Consider the following 17,239-nt stretch of genomic DNA (forward strand, 5'->3'; position numbering starts at 1 on the left):
GAAGGAGCAGCACCCGGATCGTGAGGTCCCGCTGCCTCCAGCACCTTGGTGGGTGCAGAGGACGGCGCAGGGGTGCGGCTACGTGCAATGGGGAGAGCTGCAGGAACATAAATAGGAACCTGGTGTCCCACCAGGATGGGACCGGGGCACTCAGCCGGCGCCTGTTGCGTTCTCACCCCTATCTAAGGGGGCAGGATGCGCTGGGGAACATCCCTCGCCCACAGCCCAACATAAATCTTCAGCCACTGGACTGCCAAAGAGATTGAAAAGGGGTTAAGCGCTCATTTCTCAGAGGCTGACAGATTTCGGCGCATGTAGCCTGGAGGTTCTCCAGGGGGCCTGATGTTTTATGTCTTTGGGATGTTTTTGCCTCCTTCCAGTTTTGTTCAGTGCTGGTATTGTGTTTATATCAGCAAAATTCTGGATTATTGCCTCTTCTCCTTCTTTTTTTTTTTTTTTTTTTACATGTATCTGCTACTTCTGCTTGTACATTGCCGTACCACTGTGCCCTGCTGGTGGGGAGAAGCAGCCCCCAGCAGGACTGGGATGCCCAACGCGATGCTCCATGGCTTTTGGTGCATCTCAGCGGGGCGCCCAGGGTCTGCCCCTGCTCTGGGTGATGCACAGCAAAGCATCTCCGTGCCAGCTGCTCCGAAAGGAAAGACACCACTGGCTCATTTAGGGAATTAGGTGAAGTTCCCTAAAGTGATGGAAGGTGAAGCCACAGGTCAGAGAACTTGAGCAGAAACCGCTCGTGGGGACTGAAGCCCTGAGCCCCAAGGTGGCACCTCTGGCACCTCATCTGTGTGCAATGGATGCACACGGGGTGCGGGACCCATCGCATCTGGGGGCCTGCAGGACCTCAGCAAGGGCACTGCTCCCCACTGCCTTGCAGGGGATGGCACAGCCCCTTCGGCACAGCCAGGGAGCGGGGACCCCAGCCCAGGCTCCTCTACTCCGTGGTGCTGCCTCCCAGACCAGCACGGGCCAAGGGAGCGCGTCACCCTGCAGGCACCTCCGTCCCCTGCTTCCCCCAGTTTCTTCCATCCTGAAACTCTGCAGGAAGAGGAATGTGAGCAAACACGGACCCGTCGGGCCCCTCCTGCCCCAAATTCCTGTCTGCACCAAGCAGATGGAGCAGTTTCAGTCACACCAGGGGTTTGCTTATGACTTCCAGCCAAAGGGGTCTGGAGACCTCCCAGCCCAGGGCTTTGCACCCAGCATCTCCCTGGAGGGGAGAGGCTTCTCCTCCCCGGGGTACATCTCCCCTTGGCTCATCACCTTCCCCTTCCCTCTGGTCTCCTGCCCTTCTCTCCCTTCCTTCCTCTCTGCATGTACTGGAAAAAAAAAGAAAAAAAAAAAAAAAGAAAAAAAAAAGGGTTTCTGTAGGGGAAAATGTAATCAAATCAAAAGAGAAATGGAAAGAAGCGCCTCAAAACTTGCTAGACAGGCGTTTTCTTTGCGAGATCAAGGGCCAAATTCTGCTTTCATCACATTGGAGAAAAATCTGGCCTACCTCCCCTTGAATTAATGGCATTCCTTTGTAAGGGGAACAGAATTTCATTCATTCGCGCCTCGTACAGCAGCACCGGGGCCATCAATCCTCGCAGCTTCCAGTCACGTCTCAGCCCACAGCTCCAGCACGGCCTGCTTGGGAAGTCCCAGATCGTTTCCCTGCATCCTTCCTTGACTTGTCAGCTCATGATAAACAGCATCTCATCCCGATCCCAAGCGTACGAGCACACTGAGTGCTTACATCACCTCCGAACCCATTCCAATGAGATAAAATGTAGCTCAGATCCAGTTTGAATAGCTCGGTATTCCCAAATGGGCTCTCCCCGCTCGTGCACAGCGCTCAGGGGCCAAATCCTGGTGTCTGCTGCAAGGCATTCGACCTGGAGTCCCTCCCTGGAAGTGGGGGCTGTGAGCAAAGGCTCCCAGTGGGCAGCAGACCCATAAATCCACCCCCAGCATCGCCACACAGGAGGGATCCCTGGGAGCCCTGAATTTCTTCTGTGCCATGTGCCAAGGAGGGGGAGATGGACACAAAAAAGTCTGGTGCTTCTAAACCATCTGGGCCAGCCTCCCCCAGGTACATCGGTGCTGTACCTATGTCCACCAGGTGCCCTGAATGCTCCTTCAGATGCATCTAATTGATGTTAATTGTCTTGGCCAGCCTCACCTGGGCCCTGACCCACAGCCCTGCCCTGGCCCCAAGCTCTATTTGAGCTCAGCCCCAGCTCTAAATCCTGCTTGGTGCTGTGCCCTGCTGGTGCTGGGACCCCTTGTGCGGGGTCACCTCTGGCCCTTGCCCCGTGGGGTAACGCAGTTGTGCTGCTCCCTGGTAGTGCTGTGACTTCTGTGTGCTCACACGTCTTCCTCCTGGCCTTCGCTACTGGTAGGACAAGAGAGAATATTTTGTTACCGCTGTGTTTTTGTTGCTAAAAAAAAAAAATAATAAAATATATATTACTTGCACCAAGAGCCCCCCGAGCAGTCACATCTCCAGCCCCTCTGGGATGGGCACGAATGAAAGCTGTGACCTGGAGTCACTTGGACCAAGGGGCGTTGAAGGTTTTTTTTTTGAGCAAATGCTTAAAATACAAAATAAAATCTCAGCCCATCTGCACCGGATGGGCAGCAAGGTGCTGCCAGGGAGTGAGGAAATCACTCTTAACACCTCTGAAGAGCCTAGCATGGAAAACCAGAGGTTTTCCAGCAGGAAGGTGACTGCTGAAGCAATGCCCAGGCTGCTTTTTAGGACCTCCCTTCCCAGTGCATGGAGGGGAACGTGCATCAAAGTACCCCACCCCTGGGAGCAGGTACGGGACTGAAGCAAGGGCAGGGGGATGTGGCAGGCTGTCATAAGCCTCGGAAAGGCAGTACAAAAAGTATTGGGTACGAAAAGGAGCTGTGAGAGGAGAGCTGCCTGCCAGCACTGCGGTGCAGATGGGGAGCAGGCAAGCAAGAGTGTTTGGTTGTGCTACACCTCTGGGGCTGCCACGGGGAAATAAACAGCTCCAGCTTCCTGCCAGGTCTCCAGCCTCTGCAAGAAGAGGCTTTTCAAAAGAAGTAAATCCAGGGAATTCCTGCTGTTCGCTGTCCTACTGCGGGACATGCTTGGCATAGAAAGGAGCCGTAACTGGTGCCAGGCCAAGCGCTGCTCCGGCGCGCATCCTTGATCGCGAGGGTGGAGATCTGCATCCACTGAGCCTTGCAGCGTTTCCCTTCCAGAGCACAAACTCGGCTGCTTGCTGCGAGCTGGGACTCTGTGAGAAATGGGTTGAGAAAAGCCTGACCCGAGCTCCGGAGAGCCCAGCACCACCCCACCAGGGCCAGCAGGGATGGGGCCGTGGGATCTCCGTGGCCCGTTGTCTGCTCTGGGTTTGGAGGTGATGGTTTTTCTGCCCTTCAGCAAGCACACCAGCCCAGAAAATGGCCATTTTCAGCGAAGCCCCTCGAAGCACTTGAATATTTGAACAGCAAATGGGGTCTGGGAGGAGCCCTGACCCCAGCTGCAGACGGGTCCTTGGGCTCCCCTTGGTTTTTGTTTAACTTGATCGATTTGCACGTGAGACAGAGCAGCCTCCCACAGATGGAGTAACCCTGTTGATTTACACAAATTCCTCCAGACATATGCTAGGGTTTATGCTCTACTGGCATTTGCATTTCTACAGTCTGGACTGAGGCTGGGAACTTTTATTGGGTGGATTCTAGGAAAACAGAAGCCAAGGAATAAAAATAACCTTTTTTTTCTGGGCTGGGTTGATTGCTCTTGCACCGGCATGAATCCAGGCCAGCCCTATTGATTTTTTTTTTTTTTTAAAGGAGTAACTGGGTTTATGTTGGTGTAACTGTGTCCCCAGAGCTGCATGAAATGTTCACAACAAAACCTGGAATTATGTGAGACCAGCAGAACTTCACTGTTTGGGGGTTTCATTACAAATCTGAATCTCAGATCAAGCTCGTCAAAGGATTCCTTAAGGTTCGTGAACCTTTCAGTCAGGCCTTGGCCTCGAGTCAAGCCAAGGCTGAGCTGATTTATAGCTCGGTATTGAAATAATGTGAAATCGGTGGTTTTGTTTGGTCTTGAGGCTGAAGCTCAACACTCACAGCCGAGCTTGGCTTTGGAGAGGTCAGTCCTCTTTGAAAGCCGAGCTCCAAACTCAATCAGCGGTGGGAGCTGGAGGAGAGGCTATCTGGATGAAAACCACGGGCCAGGTTTCTGAAGGTAACAAAACCGAAAAAATCGTTTCCAAAGGCAATTTCTGCCCAGCCCCCGAGCACAAAATCAGCACGGCTCAGGCTGCGAGCGGCACCTTGCTGCTCTGCACTCGCGGAGCGGGGCGAGGAACCAGACACAATTCGTTAGGACGTGAGGGCAAGTAAGGATCACTTGCTTCAGCTGGCTGCCGCAGCGAGCTAAGTGCTGTTAGCGCTAAGCTGACAGCCCCTGCGACCGCCCCGCGGCGAGGCAGGGGATGGGAGCACTCCTCTGATGTCCCGCTTGGCGCTCCAGAGACGGTGTTGTTCCCGCTGGTTATATATTGCCTGCGGGATTAGGATTCACAGGCAGCAGCAAAGCAGTTGACAATGTGGTTTGGCAGCGCCGAGACGGCAGCACATTGCCTCCTCCCCGGCCAGGGCTGGATGTGAAGCGCTCGCGGCAGCCCCGGGAGGAGAGGAATTTCACATGCGGCTCCCTGAGCCACGTGGGGCCGTGCTTGGAGCTGGCCCGGCCAGCCTCTGTGGTTGGCTGCTTTTCTTGGCCAACTTGGGGCAAGGAAGGCCAGGAATGGGACGTTCCCCACCCTCTGTAGTAGGAATGGCCGTGACAGGGCAGGGCCTGGCTCCACATGCTGTGCCAAACCTGCTCCTGGCGTGGGCCCGTGGCAGTAAGGGCCCTGTGTGGGCTCTGTTTGGCTGGAGAAGGTGCCAGGCCTCTTGACGGCAGGTGGGGAAGGGCTCGGTGGGGCAGTGGTGACAGCAGCCACCACAAAGCCCCTTCCTCAGGCTCTGGGATGGGCAGCACGGCCTCCCCTGAGAAGCTCCTGCTCGGACGGTCAGGCTCCTGTTGTTGCTGTTCTTATTTTAACCTTCTGGCAGTAGCCGGAGCCTTGCGACGTCCCCAGCCCTTGCTGCAAAGAGCAGAGCGGCCTGGCCGTGGCCCCACAGCGGAGCAGAGGCACTTCTCAGAGGGACGTGAAAGCAGGAGACAGCTTCCCACCGCTGCTGGAGCAGCACCACCAGCCTTCCTCTAGGACTAGTTAGATGAGCAGCTTGCTGAGCTCTTCCTTTGAATAACGTGATTGCTGTGTCCCGGCTGATTAACGGCAGTCTTGCCTGAGCATTTTGGGGGCTGGAAATCACCGGCCAAGCCGTGTTTACCTAATCTGAGACCAGAGAGAGCAGCATGTAATCTTGCTGGGCAATCACAGATAACAAGTGCTGCTCGAATGTTAACTTCTGGCCAGCCACGCGCAGAGCGAACCAGCCAAAAGGAGATTAATTGAAAATCAATTGGAGGGACTTGACGTGCTCACAGAGATGGCCCAAGCAAAACCAGGGGCTAAATTCAGTGGATAAATAACTCACTGCGAGTTATTTGCTCAGCTCTACTTAAGTGGCTGATTATGTGGGTCTTTGGTTAATTGACTTATTGAGTGGCTGGCGTGGGTTTTTGGCTGCTCGCTCACTCCCTGCACGTTTTTGCTATTAACTCAGCTGTTTGATGGAACAAGTGGTCTATTGTCTATTTTTTGCTGGCTAGGTTGGTGTTTGGTTGGATATTGGCTCTTGGGCTAATTGAATACATCTGCTGCTGGCTGTACGGTGGCTTTGCCAGGTTCATCACTGCCTCTTTGTTTCATTCCCTGCTTGACATCTTGGTGGCACAGTTTGTCACGGACCCGATGCTTGTCTGTCTAACTTCCTCCTCCTTCCCACTTGCAAACCAGGCTCTCATTTTTTCCCCTTTTTCTTTGGGGTTTGCCATTGCTTCTTCCATGGTGCTTGGGATCCCAGGCCATAGCAGGGCTTCTTGGCAAGCTGTGTTTGATGCTTCATCTCTGGGACATCTGAGGATGGTCCCCAGGAAGGATGGGCCGTTTTCTGGAAGTCTGCTCCCAGCTGTAGCTGCAGTCTGCAACCCTGGCACGGCTCCATCCTGACCTTGTACTTTTTCCATTGAATTCCTCGTCTCCTGTGCCACACTTCCCAGCAGAAGCTTTTGGTTTAGAAACAGGTGGGTCGCTGGCTCGGAGCAAGGCTCCAGCTCCGGGAGACAAGGGGAGGGAGACGAGGGGAGCAGGGGAGAAGAGACCTGGGCAGGAAATGATCCCTGAAAACTTAATAATCTCGGTCGATTTGACAAACACTTTTCATGCTTTTGGCCCTGATGTAACTTCAATTTGGGGGGTGAAAGTATATTTTTTCTGCTGCGTTAAACACGACTCCTTAGAAACACATGCTGTGTAGGCTTGATATCAGCATCCCGTGGCGAAGGGTATGCAGGAGAGAAGAGCCAGGAGCCAGCTGAGAGAACTTTGTGAGGGATCTGGGTGGGAATGAGGGAGGGAGGGAGGGGGGATGTTCTCCCTGCTTTTCTTCCACCTCTTGCTGAAGCACCTGACAGCAATTAGCACGAGGGTCCCCGAGGCAGCCTGGCCTTGCTGGTCTCTGGCTGACATGAGGTGTTGACCATAGCTGAGGCTGACTTGACAAGGCCCTGGGGAGATGCTCAAATTAGCTTGTTTACAGCTCTCCTGTCTTCATTCTTTTGCCATGCTTGTAAAACGCTTGGAGAGGACAGCAGTGCTTGTGTCCTGCCGGGCCTCCCCCGCTGCTGCAGGGGGCCTGGGGGAGCACCGGGTGCTGGGCAGCTGAGCCTTGTGGAGGGGATGCAGGAGCCCCCAAGGTCCTGGGGGATCCTTTCATGGTGTACCCAGTGCCACTGAGGGCTTTGAGTCTGGATGTGATGTATGGAAGATGCTGGTGGTGCCAGCTGTAAGGAGCCTTAACCCTGCCCTGGAGCATCCATCCCTTGGTGGCCTTGCCCTGGGCTCTGCAGCCCCCAGACCTCATCCCCAGCCAGAGCAGCGGTGGCTCAGGGAGTGTCTCCTTCACCATTTCAAGGCCCATCCCCAGGGATGCGTGTTTCTTCCCCCAGACCTATTTGGTCTAGGCTGGTTTTCTGCCCTGCCATACCCAGGTAGGTCTGGCTGTGCCCGCAGGGGAAGGTCTGTAGCCCGGGGTGATTCCTTGGCGGTGTGATGGAGGGAAGGAGCGGGACACAGAGGAACTGTTGGGGACGAACCATCTGTTTCAGACCTTTCCTTGGATATCTCCATCCCTGCTGTAGCCCAGGTGAACACAGTGAATGCAAACCTAAAACCTGGGTGTCCCCGTGAGCAACCAGGCTCCCTCGGCAGCTTTGTGCACCCAAAGAGCAAGAACTCATGGCCCTGGGAGCATGATGCTCCCGGCTCCCACCACAAACCAGGCAGCAGTGCCCACCCTGGCATCTCTGCTTCCCCATCCCGCTCTCCCCACCTGCCTTGTTCTTTCTCTCTGCATTCCTGTGGCTTCTTCCCCAGCAGGCTCGGGGCTGGGGCTGTCCTGGGGCTGGATGGGGAGCGAGGGAAGGTGCTGCCTGTCTACGGCTCCACGAAGGTCACTGAAAGGTAAGGGAAGAGAATAAACTAAATTCTGTACATTTTTGCCGGTCTGAAGCTTCTCCTGTCTTGGAAAATGCCTGCAGGGGCATCCTGCTGCAATCCTGCAGGAGAACACGGGGCTTTGGGAGGGCAGATGAAATGAGGTGGCTCGGGGCTTGGGGCATAGTTTGTCTTCTTTAGCTTATTAGAGGGGCAGTGAGGAAGAAGAGTGGGATGATTCCCTGCTAAAGCAAGGGAGAGAAAGACAGGAAGAAGTAGAGCAAGTGGGGAAAGAAGAGACTTAGACCAGTCTCGGATTTATTGCCTCCAGTTCTTGGATTTCAGTGGGCTGGGGTGGCGGGGTACAGGGTGAGGGTACAGGGTGCTGCATGCCCTGGCACCATGAACAGTTTGGGAAACGAGGCAGTAAACGGGGATGCTGTGTCTATAAATACATATAAATATACATGCAACCATATATATATGGGTAAGGGGGAAGCTGACAGGCTGGGTTCTCTCCTCGTGGGTAGCTTTGGTGGCTGTCCAGCCCTGCCTCCCTCCTGGCAGCTGCCTCCTGCCTGGCGGTGGCCGGCACTGCTTAGTTTTGACTTTTATTTGCAAATCTGTCCAGGTCCGTGCCCCGTTTCTGTAGCACCAAAGCACTCCCGGTGATGTTCCAGCTGCGGGGGGCTGCGCCGATTGAGTGATCAATGAAGAAAACCAGAAGGATCTGCCCAGGGGGAGGGCTTGAATTCCCTAGCACGGTGCCAGCTGCCTCCAGCCGAGCAGGCAGCCCTGTGCGTGTGGCACCAGCTCTCCGCAGCCTGCTGGTGTCTGAGCAGCCCTGACCACGTTTTGGGAGCCAGCTGGGGCCCCGTGGAGCTGCCAGGCTGCTCCTCGAGCTGCTGCATGGCCAGGTGCCTCGCTGTGGCAGGGACATGCAGCACCTCCAGCCCTTCAGCCCCTGCCAGGATCTGCTCCTTAGAGGTTTTCCCAAAGCAGCCCAGGCAGCAGCACCCCAGCTGGGCTGGGCTGAATTAGGAGCTGAGCTCCTTTACGGCGCCGCTTTCTCCCATCAAAAAATGCCCCCAACAGAAGCCTCTGGGCACACCTGAACTCCCCTGGGGAGCCTTTGCACAACCCCACAGGACACAGAACTCTGCGTCTGCGCTCTTTCCAAGCAGCCCTAACCGTAACACTAAGCCTAACCCTACTTAGGACCCTAAAAAACACGTACGGTGCCTGTTTCTCCCATCCAAAAGTGCTCCCAAGGGCCATCCAAAAAGATGCTGTAAGGATGGAAGATGCAGAGTGGGAACAAAGGAGCTCTGAGGGGTCCAGAGATAAATGCCTGGATGGCTGCTGAGTGCTCAGCCTGATTTCACGGCGCAAATATTGGTTACCCTGGGCATCCGAACCGGCCTTAACCCCAGTGAGGTGAGGACAAGTATCATCGTATGGATTCCTGTTGGATAGCAAGGAAGAATTTTCTGCATTAAAGCTTTAATTAGATTTGTTTGGACCGTGTTCATGTGCCTCCTGGGTTCGCTTTCTGTGAATACTTTAAGTTTTGTTGGCAGGAACGCTTGTGCTAACTGCAAATTTGGGGTCAGCATCTCATCTGATATAAATCAGTGCAGGCAGCAGAAGTCCACCAATTTACACCCACGGAAAGGCAGACTCCCTAAATGAATAGTGAGAAATTAGCCTTGGAACATAAATTTGGAGTGAAAAACTCCCAGGACTTGTGCTGAAAGCGTTACCCCGAGGCTGCAGCAGCTTTCCAGTGGCAACAGGGAGCATCAACCAGTGGCCAGCAGGAATCCTGGGGCAAAGGTGGAGCCCGTCACCCTCCTGCAGCCCCTCACCTCCTCCCTCGTGCCTGGCGGGGGGTCGGGAGGGCGGCTGCATCTCGTGATTCCTCCCCAGGCTGCAGTGCTCTGCTCCCACCAGCCCTTCCCAGTCCTGTTGCCACCATGTGGAACGAGCTCCGCGCTCTCTGGACTTGGTGATTCCTCCTCCCTCGGGGTACGTGCAGCCCTTGCCCCTCTAGGGCCTGATCCAGCCCTGCCTGGGGCTTTGGGGGTGTTGAGTTTGGATGGAAATTGTAGGGGATGGGGCTGAGCCTGAGGACAGCGGGAGGAAAAGGAGGAGAGGGGCCCTCTGATTGCTATCTCCTGGAGGAACTGGAGCGTGCCCAGAAACAATAAATGTCCAGCGATGATTTGATGTGAGTTAGGATGGAAAAGCATCACAGGGCGCGCCCGAGACGAGCTCTCCCTTCAGACTCCGGTGAACTCTTAAACAAACTCTTGTGCGCCTGCAAGGCTGGGCTCCAGATGGGCTGGGGCTGGGGGGGCTGCTCCTGGCCCCACGCCTGGAGGTGCCCAACCTGCCGGGGGGATAGGGGAGGGCAGGGCTGGCTGGGGAAAGGCTGCGGGCAGCAGGGAGCAGAGGAGCAGGGTGGCCACGTTCTGGGGCTTTGTGGACAGCCCCCATCCTTCACACGGTCCCAGACAGCGATGGGACAGAGCCCCCTGTCCCGCCTGGCCCAGCACAGGGCTTGGGGGGAACCTGGGGCACCTCCTGGGACTGTCAGCACTTGTTTTGAGGCAGCAATGGGGGATTTGTGAGGGAGCTGAGCCGCAGGGCTGCTTTCCCTGCACAGACACAGAGCTGCAGGACTGGAGCCCCTTGGCACCCTGCCTCTCTCCCAGGAGCATCACAGCTCGCTTTTCTCAGCCCTTTTTAGGCAAATCCTGCCTGCCCAGAGCCCCTGGCTCAGAAACCCCCTCTGCAGGGCTGCAGGTGGATGGTTTAAAAGACCAGCAGAGGGTTTTAATCCCCTGAGCAGATTATTCTTGCTTCCCAGGCCAAGCGTTTTGGAAAGGTCGGGTGGCTCAGGTCTGCTCCCCGGCGGGGAGGGCAGCTGGTTATTTCTCCCCCCAGCACCTCCCTGCTGAGAGCTGGCAGCGCTGCGATTCAAGCATCATCTGGAGGTCACCTGGACTTCTCTCCCCTCCTGGCTTGGAGCACGGCAGCTCTGCAGGCTTCTGCAGCAAAGCATCAGCAAAAAAGCATCAGCCACTGAAGCCAGCGAATTCTCCTGCTCGTAGCTTCGGTTCTGCATGTGGACAAGGGGAGCTGTGACCTCCCTTCCCCTCTGCTCTCCCCAGAAAATTGCAGGAGGCACCTGCAGGAGTCACCCTGTGAGGCTGGGGCGGCTGAGCGGGGCCCCAGGGATCCAGGCCAGGGCTTGTCCTTCATCACCCGTCCCGATTTGGGGGCAGGTAGGGGGCTGGGGGTCTGGGCGGTCAACAGGAATAAGAGGGAGAGGAGTGCAGGGGGCTCGGCCCCAGAGGAGCAGGTTTGGGGTAACAGGAGCAACCAGGAGGCTGAGCTCCTCGCTAGGGCTTTATGAAGGAGCAGTGCTCCTCTGGGAGGAGGATTTCAGACCATAAAATAATGAAAAATAACAGCGGGGTGGCCATGGGGTTCCCTGCTCGTGTATACACGTGTACACATGGCCCTGTGTACACTGCTAACCAGGAACATCCCCACAAGCAGCCAAAGGCCTCCGGTTCCACGCCGGCATCGTTTTGGGGTGAGCGCAGGGGAAGGCCGGATGCGTGGTAGCCCTGCCCTCACACCCCATAAAACGGCTCTGTCTCTGGTTTGTGTCTGAGGGGAAAAAAGGAGAGGAGGGGGGGCGGAAAAAAAGCCTCTCCGAAATGAGATTCCTGAAATGACAGCGTGCTGACACGCTGCGGGGTGATTTTGGCAAGGAATGAGAAAGCTCAGCGGGAGCGGGGGGCTTGCGGGATCGTGCAGGCCCCCTGGGGGCTGGGACCCCCGGCACCAGCACCCTGCCTGGCTCTGACCTCGCTGCTGCCGCGCTCCGGCCCTGCTGAAAAGCAGATTCTGTAACTCAGGGGTGTTTTTTTTTTGTTTTTTCCCCTCTCCAGCACTGCTCTGTCTCCATCCCTGGATAAGCCATCAGAGAGGGGGTGGAGAGCAGCTGCAGCTCCGGCACATAGGGCAAGCAGCTGTGCGTGGCCCCGGGGGGGGAGAAATGCCACCCTACAGCAGGCACGAGACCCAGCCGGGTGGGTGAGCGCCCCTACCAAATGTGCTGGGGTGGCATGGGATCAGGGAACTGTCAGGGTCACCCTCAAAAAGCCCTTCTGTCTGCGTCCCGCTACGGGAAACCCTTCGGGTTTTGCTGTTGAATGGCGAGCAGACCCCCGGGGGGCACCTTCACCCCCATCGCCCTCCGAAAGCAGCAGCCGGGTGTGTGTGGGGACCGGGGGTGCTGAGCTCAGCCCTCTCCGAGCTGCTCGCGGGGCCGGAGGAGCCGTTTCAGCGCGGGGCTTCTTTACGAGCTGCCGGCCTTGGCCGCCTTCTCCCTTGCTCAGGGCTGGGGGCTGCTCCGAGCCGCAGGCGGGGGCCCGGGGGGATTCACGGGCGCATTTTTTGCTTTTTTTTCCGAGCATCTGGCACTTGAATGTTGATGAAGAAGAGGAGCAAAGCGAGCTCGGGCAATCCGAGGCGACCCAACCTGACGCTTGCAGTCGCAGAAGGAGGCAGGAGCCGGCTGCTTCCGCGGCGGGGGGAGGCAGCAGGCAGCAGGCAGCACTCTCCCGGCCGGCGTCGTGCTGCTGTCACCTGGCCCCGCTCCAGCCATGGATTTACGCCCCGGCCCCAGCTCCTTCACCCCTCTTCAATGAGATCCTGATCCTTTTTTCTTTTTTTTTTTTTTTTTGGAGAATGAAACGCTCTCCCTCCACACCGCAGGGAGCCTTGGGGGAGAAAATCGTCCCCACTAGGAATCCTTCGCCCTGCAGCCTTGGCACCAGGGTTTGTCCCCAAATGCCATCCTGAGGGGTGCTGGAAAGCCCCAGGCAGCCCCCGGTGGGTGCTGTGACCCCGTCAGGGTTTTGGGAAGGGCCCTGCTGGCTCGGCGGGGCCGTCAGCATGGGCAGCGCAGGGGGCTGGAGCTTGCACAGCCGAGGTTTATTTCTCCAGTCTCTCTGTGTTTATTTATTGTTTTATTTTAATTATATTTAATAGTTTCTCTGAGTGCTCCCTGGGGCCTTGTTCCTTATTTATGGGCTTGAGGAAAGCCGGAGCAGAAGGGAAACGCTATCAGCCAAGCTGGGCTGTCGACCACATGCACGCAGAGGCAGGTCCTCCCCCGTGCCCGTCACCACCTCCGCCCACGCTCGGTGCTCCAGCAAAGCCAAAAAAAGGGCTTTCTGCAGGCACTCAGCCCCAGGGAGCCCCATGGCAGTGACTTGCCTGTGTCCCACCCCTGGGTCCATCAGGAGGAGACCCATTAAGGCCCCTCCGTGGGGGCAGAGGCAGTCTGTGGGGCAGTTTCTGGCAGCATCCCTGCTCAGGTGCTGCTCCAGGGGGAAATTTGGGGCAGGCAAGCCAAGGCGGGCCAGACCAGCAGGCTCGTGGCTTTGCACTGCTCGCAACCACCCCAAAATAAGGCAAAAGGCAGCTTTGTGCGGCTCGTCGTACCAGCCAGATGGGAAGCATTTGGGGCCTGGGGGGTGAGATACGTCCCCACCGAGCCCTCCCCGAGTGCGGGGGGCACACAGCTCCTCCCGGCACGCCTTGCCAAGTGCTCTCCCCCTGCTTTCCATCCAAACAAGCTGTCAAGCTTTCAGCAGCCACCCCTGCGCGGGGCCGGTCACACTCAGGCAGACGCGAGAGAAATGAGTCCCACCTTCCCGGGGGCCAGGTGGGTCGGGGTCACCCCGTCCCCAGCCCCATGTACCGGGATGGCCCCGCAGCCACTCAGGGCGACGTGCCCCGGATAACTGGGCTGGCGGGGCTCTGCGAGAGCTTGGCAAATGCAGAGCTTTCTAAGCTGGCACCGCATTTGCTGCAGAGCCCGCATATCTTTGCACACTCCTCTATCCACCCCAAAAAATGTCTGTGCCCCCCCAAACCTCTAAAGCAAACCCTGGGGCCCCCACGCTGCTCTCCACCAGAGCTGGGCTGCAAGGGGCCAGGCTGTTGCAGGGGGGCTGGGGGCTTTTGGGACTCCGTGACCACTGCAGTGGGGACAGAGGAGGTGGGAAAACCCATGGGCAAGGGGCACTTTTTCAAGAGGAAGACAGTTCACCTGTCTGTCCAGTGAGTCTGATGGGTGGAAGGGAAAGCAGGAGGTAGGTGCAGATGGAAAGGTGCCTGAGGGTGCCTGCAGTGGGATGCACATCCTCTCCGTCCCTCCAGGCCCCACTCAATTATATTTTCCTGCCAGCTCCTTCTGGTGGGTTTTTACCCACGGTGGGATCTGAAAAGCTGCCAGGAAAATGTCTGGTCTTGGTATGCCAGACAGGAACAGGAGCTGTGAAAAGCCGCGGGGGCGAGCCAACGGTGTTCAACCTGTCTGCGCATCCCTTTCATGTCTGGAGGCGAGCGGGGAACGCCAGGACCCCTGCTGCCCTGCAGCCTGCACCAAGCAGGAGCTGCCTTTTATTTGGGAGCAGGAAAAAAGGGAAGAGCCAAAGGGGAAAGAAATGAGGACGCGGTGCCAGCCCCTGCCCGCTGGCAGCATGCGACAGAGCAGGGGGCAGGGAGCTGTGCTGCCCTGGGGGTGTCCCCGCTGGGTGCCCCCCACCCCCAGCTCTGTGATGCCTCCCCCAGCCCATTTCCCTGCTCGCTGCAGGGGGATCTGGCGGAGCAGCACGGCTCTGACATCATCCCAAGGAAAAGGGAGAGCTCCGACGTGTGACGGGAGCGGTGCAAACGCAACCCAGCTGGTGCAGCCGCCGCATGGCACCCGTCCCGTGCCCAGCTCCCCCGCTGTCCCCACGGGGGTGACCCACGCTGCTGCTCGTGGTGGGGGCAGGACCCGGCACATCACTGCTGCTGGGGGGGTGCTGGAGGTGCTGCCACTGGAGGGACTGGATAACTGGGAGAGCCCCCGCAGTGGTGGGACACGCAGGGGTGATGCCCAAGAAGAAAGGTTGGGTTCTGGTGCAGGCACCAACAGCTCTGCAGAAAATGCATATAAAGAATTCAATGAGATTTTAAAAGGCCTCCCAGCTGGGATTCATCAGGGAGAGCTTTCCAGGAGTATGAATAAGGCAAGCAGAGCCCAGCCAGCACCGCAATACCTTCGTGCCAGCCGGGGCGAGGTGAGCTCCTGGGAAAGCAGCTTGAGCAGCACGGGCTCCCCGAGGGGCTGCGCCAGGAGGGGTCCCTGCACTGCTGGGGCCAGGGGCTGACGGTGCAGGGAAGGGCTGTCCCGAAAAGCCGTTTGCATGCAGCCTGGGAACATGCTTTAGCCCCAGAAGCACAGCACAGGCTCAGGGGCTGCTTGGCAGCGGGTTCGGAGGGACCACGGCAGCAGCAGGGAGTGGGCTGGGGGAGCGGGGAGTGCTCCTTCCCAGGCTGGTGATATTGACCCTAAAAAGGGAATTGTTGGAGTCTTTACCAAAGAAGGCAGGGTGGCTGCGGGGCAGAGCGGCATGGAGGAGTGCTGCACCGTAGCCTGCAGGTCTGGGGGCTCGCTGCTGTGCTTGTTGCAGGCTCCTCTTGAAGGCCCGGGGGTCAGATCCATCCCAGCACTGCTGCCTCAGGGCCATGGCAGGGACTGAGCTGCCCAGGTCCTGTGAATCCTCATGCAGCAGGTGTGGGGAGGCAGCTGGGGCATGAGGCTCACGGTCCTTTCCGTAAATTCCCCCCATAAATTCACCCCGTACCTTCCCTGCTTGCACCTGCACGTGTTTAAGCGAGGATCCCACAGGGGGAGAAGCAGAAGCCATCCCACCAGCTTGTCCCAGGGCCCTCCTCCATCCTCCATCCTCCCTGCTCCATCCTCCCTTGTTTACCCACAGCTCTCCATTACCCACCCTCTGTCCTCCATCTTCATCCCCCACCCTGCATCCTCTGAGCTCTTCTGCCCTCCACCCCCTCTCCTCCCTCCCCCAAACCACGTCGCCCCCAGCAGAGCTGCAGAGGAGGCTCCGTGCGGGGCCACGCTCAGCCCCTTGCCCACCCAAGCCCCAGGAGGGGATCCTGGCAGCGCCAAACGTTCAGGTTTGTTCCACACCTCCCCATTTCTCCGCCTGCGTCACCATCAGAAAAGCACAACTGTGGAACCCCCTCCCCGGGCACTGGCCAGTATGGACCAGGCTGGTCCCAGTAAGGATCTGCCTGGGGCGAGGGCTCGCGACTGGTTTTGTAACGGGGGATTGCAGCTCTTGAAGGGACACGGGTCAGATGCTGTTAGAACTCAGTAAATGTGGTTTTAACAACCATCTGGCACTTCTTTTATATGCAATAACCATCCCATTACATCGAAATCAAATCCACATTTAAGGCGCTTAATTGCACCAGTGGCCTTTAGCTCCTCTCCCATCCCATAAAATATTTCCCCTTCCAGCAGCCACAGCAGAGGAGCTCAGCTGCGGGTCTCCAGCCTCCCCTTCAGGCCGGGCAGGTGCACAGGGGGGTTTCGGCCCCCTGGGGATTTCAACCCCTGGGTTTTCAGCCCCCACGGGGATTTTGTGAGCATCCGATGTGGACTCGAGCCCACATTGGGCTTGACCAGGAGACAAACGCCATTTCTTGGGGAATTTTAAGTCCTTCTGCTTGGCTTCGCCCCGATCCTGGACAAAACCTGCCCAGGAAGGGCAGCGGGATGGGGAGCGGCACCGCAGCTGGCCGAAACGTGTCGCTTGTCGAGTGCAAGCTGTGAGGTGACGCAAACCCAGGGTTTTGTGCAGAACACAAGGCCTTTCTGGGCCAAAATATCGAAGAATCAGACACCGCGAGGCAGCACGGTTCTCCTTATATCTCTCCCCGTGAAGCTGTGGAGGCACCACGGGGCGTTATGGGGTGCTTGGGAGGGACCCCACCCCCAGGGGACCCCACCCCCAGGGACCCCCCTGCGGTGCCCGGGGGCTCCCGGGGGGCTCCCAGCACGACCCCCCAGTGCCCTCTGCAGGAGGCGGCCCAGCCCCGGCCCCAAATCCCGGGCCCAGCAGGAGGGCAGCCCGGCCCCGGCCTCAGCACCCCTCCGGGCAGCCCGCCTGGGGGATTTGCTCCTCGCCTCTGACCCAAATCTCCCCTTTTTTAGCTTAAAATACCCCCCCCCCCCCCCATCCTGTCATCGTGTGGTTGGGAAAAGGGGCACTTCGTCTTTTTTTTTTTTTTACAAGCCCCTCCTTATAAAGGCAGGGCCTCGGGTGGCACGGCGCGACGCGGCATGTCGCGACATATCACGACATGTCGTGTGGCTTTGCCGCCGCGTCCCCTTTAAGGCGCCGTGGCGGTGCAGGGGCCGCGGGCGGCTCGGCCAATCAGCGGGGCCCACATCCCCGCCGGCCGCCAGGCGGCCCGTACCACTGCGCTCCGCAGGGGGGGGCACCTCTGCCTATACCATTTCCTCCCCTCCCCCTCTCCGCCTCCCACCCCCCACCCACCCCGGCCGTCTCCGCTCCCTTTTCCACCCCCACAGCGTCCCCGTTCGCTCTCTCTGATGCAGGCAGAGCTCCGCGGCAGCAATCCCCATCCTCCCTCCCCCCCCGCGATCAGCATGGGTGGTACGCTCCGAGCCGGAA

General features: G+C 57.9%; 1 long non-coding RNA gene across 3 annotated transcripts; it reads left to right on the plus strand.

Annotated features, from left to right (window-relative positions):
• Positions 1-2,263: 2,263 nt before the first annotated feature.
• LOC106018417 (uncharacterized) lies at positions 2,264-10,717 on the plus strand. Of its 3 annotated transcripts, XR_011804518.1 has the most exons (4): positions 2,264-2,398; positions 3,829-3,985; positions 7,599-7,682; positions 8,287-10,717. It is a non-coding gene; the product is annotated as an uncharacterized lncRNA (long non-coding RNA). The 3 variants fall into 3 exon arrangements; XR_011804519.1 differs by lacking the exon at positions 3,829-3,985 and having other exon boundaries at positions 7,596-7,682; XR_001192499.5 differs by lacking the exon at positions 3,829-3,985.
• The last annotated feature ends 6,522 nt before the right edge of the window (positions 10,718-17,239 follow it).

This window comes from Anas platyrhynchos, chromosome 21, assembly GCF_047663525.1.
Source record: "Anas platyrhynchos isolate ZD024472 breed Pekin duck chromosome 21, IASCAAS_PekinDuck_T2T, whole genome shotgun sequence".
In the NCBI taxonomy this organism is placed as follows: Eukaryota; Metazoa; Chordata; class Aves; order Anseriformes; family Anatidae; genus Anas; species Anas platyrhynchos.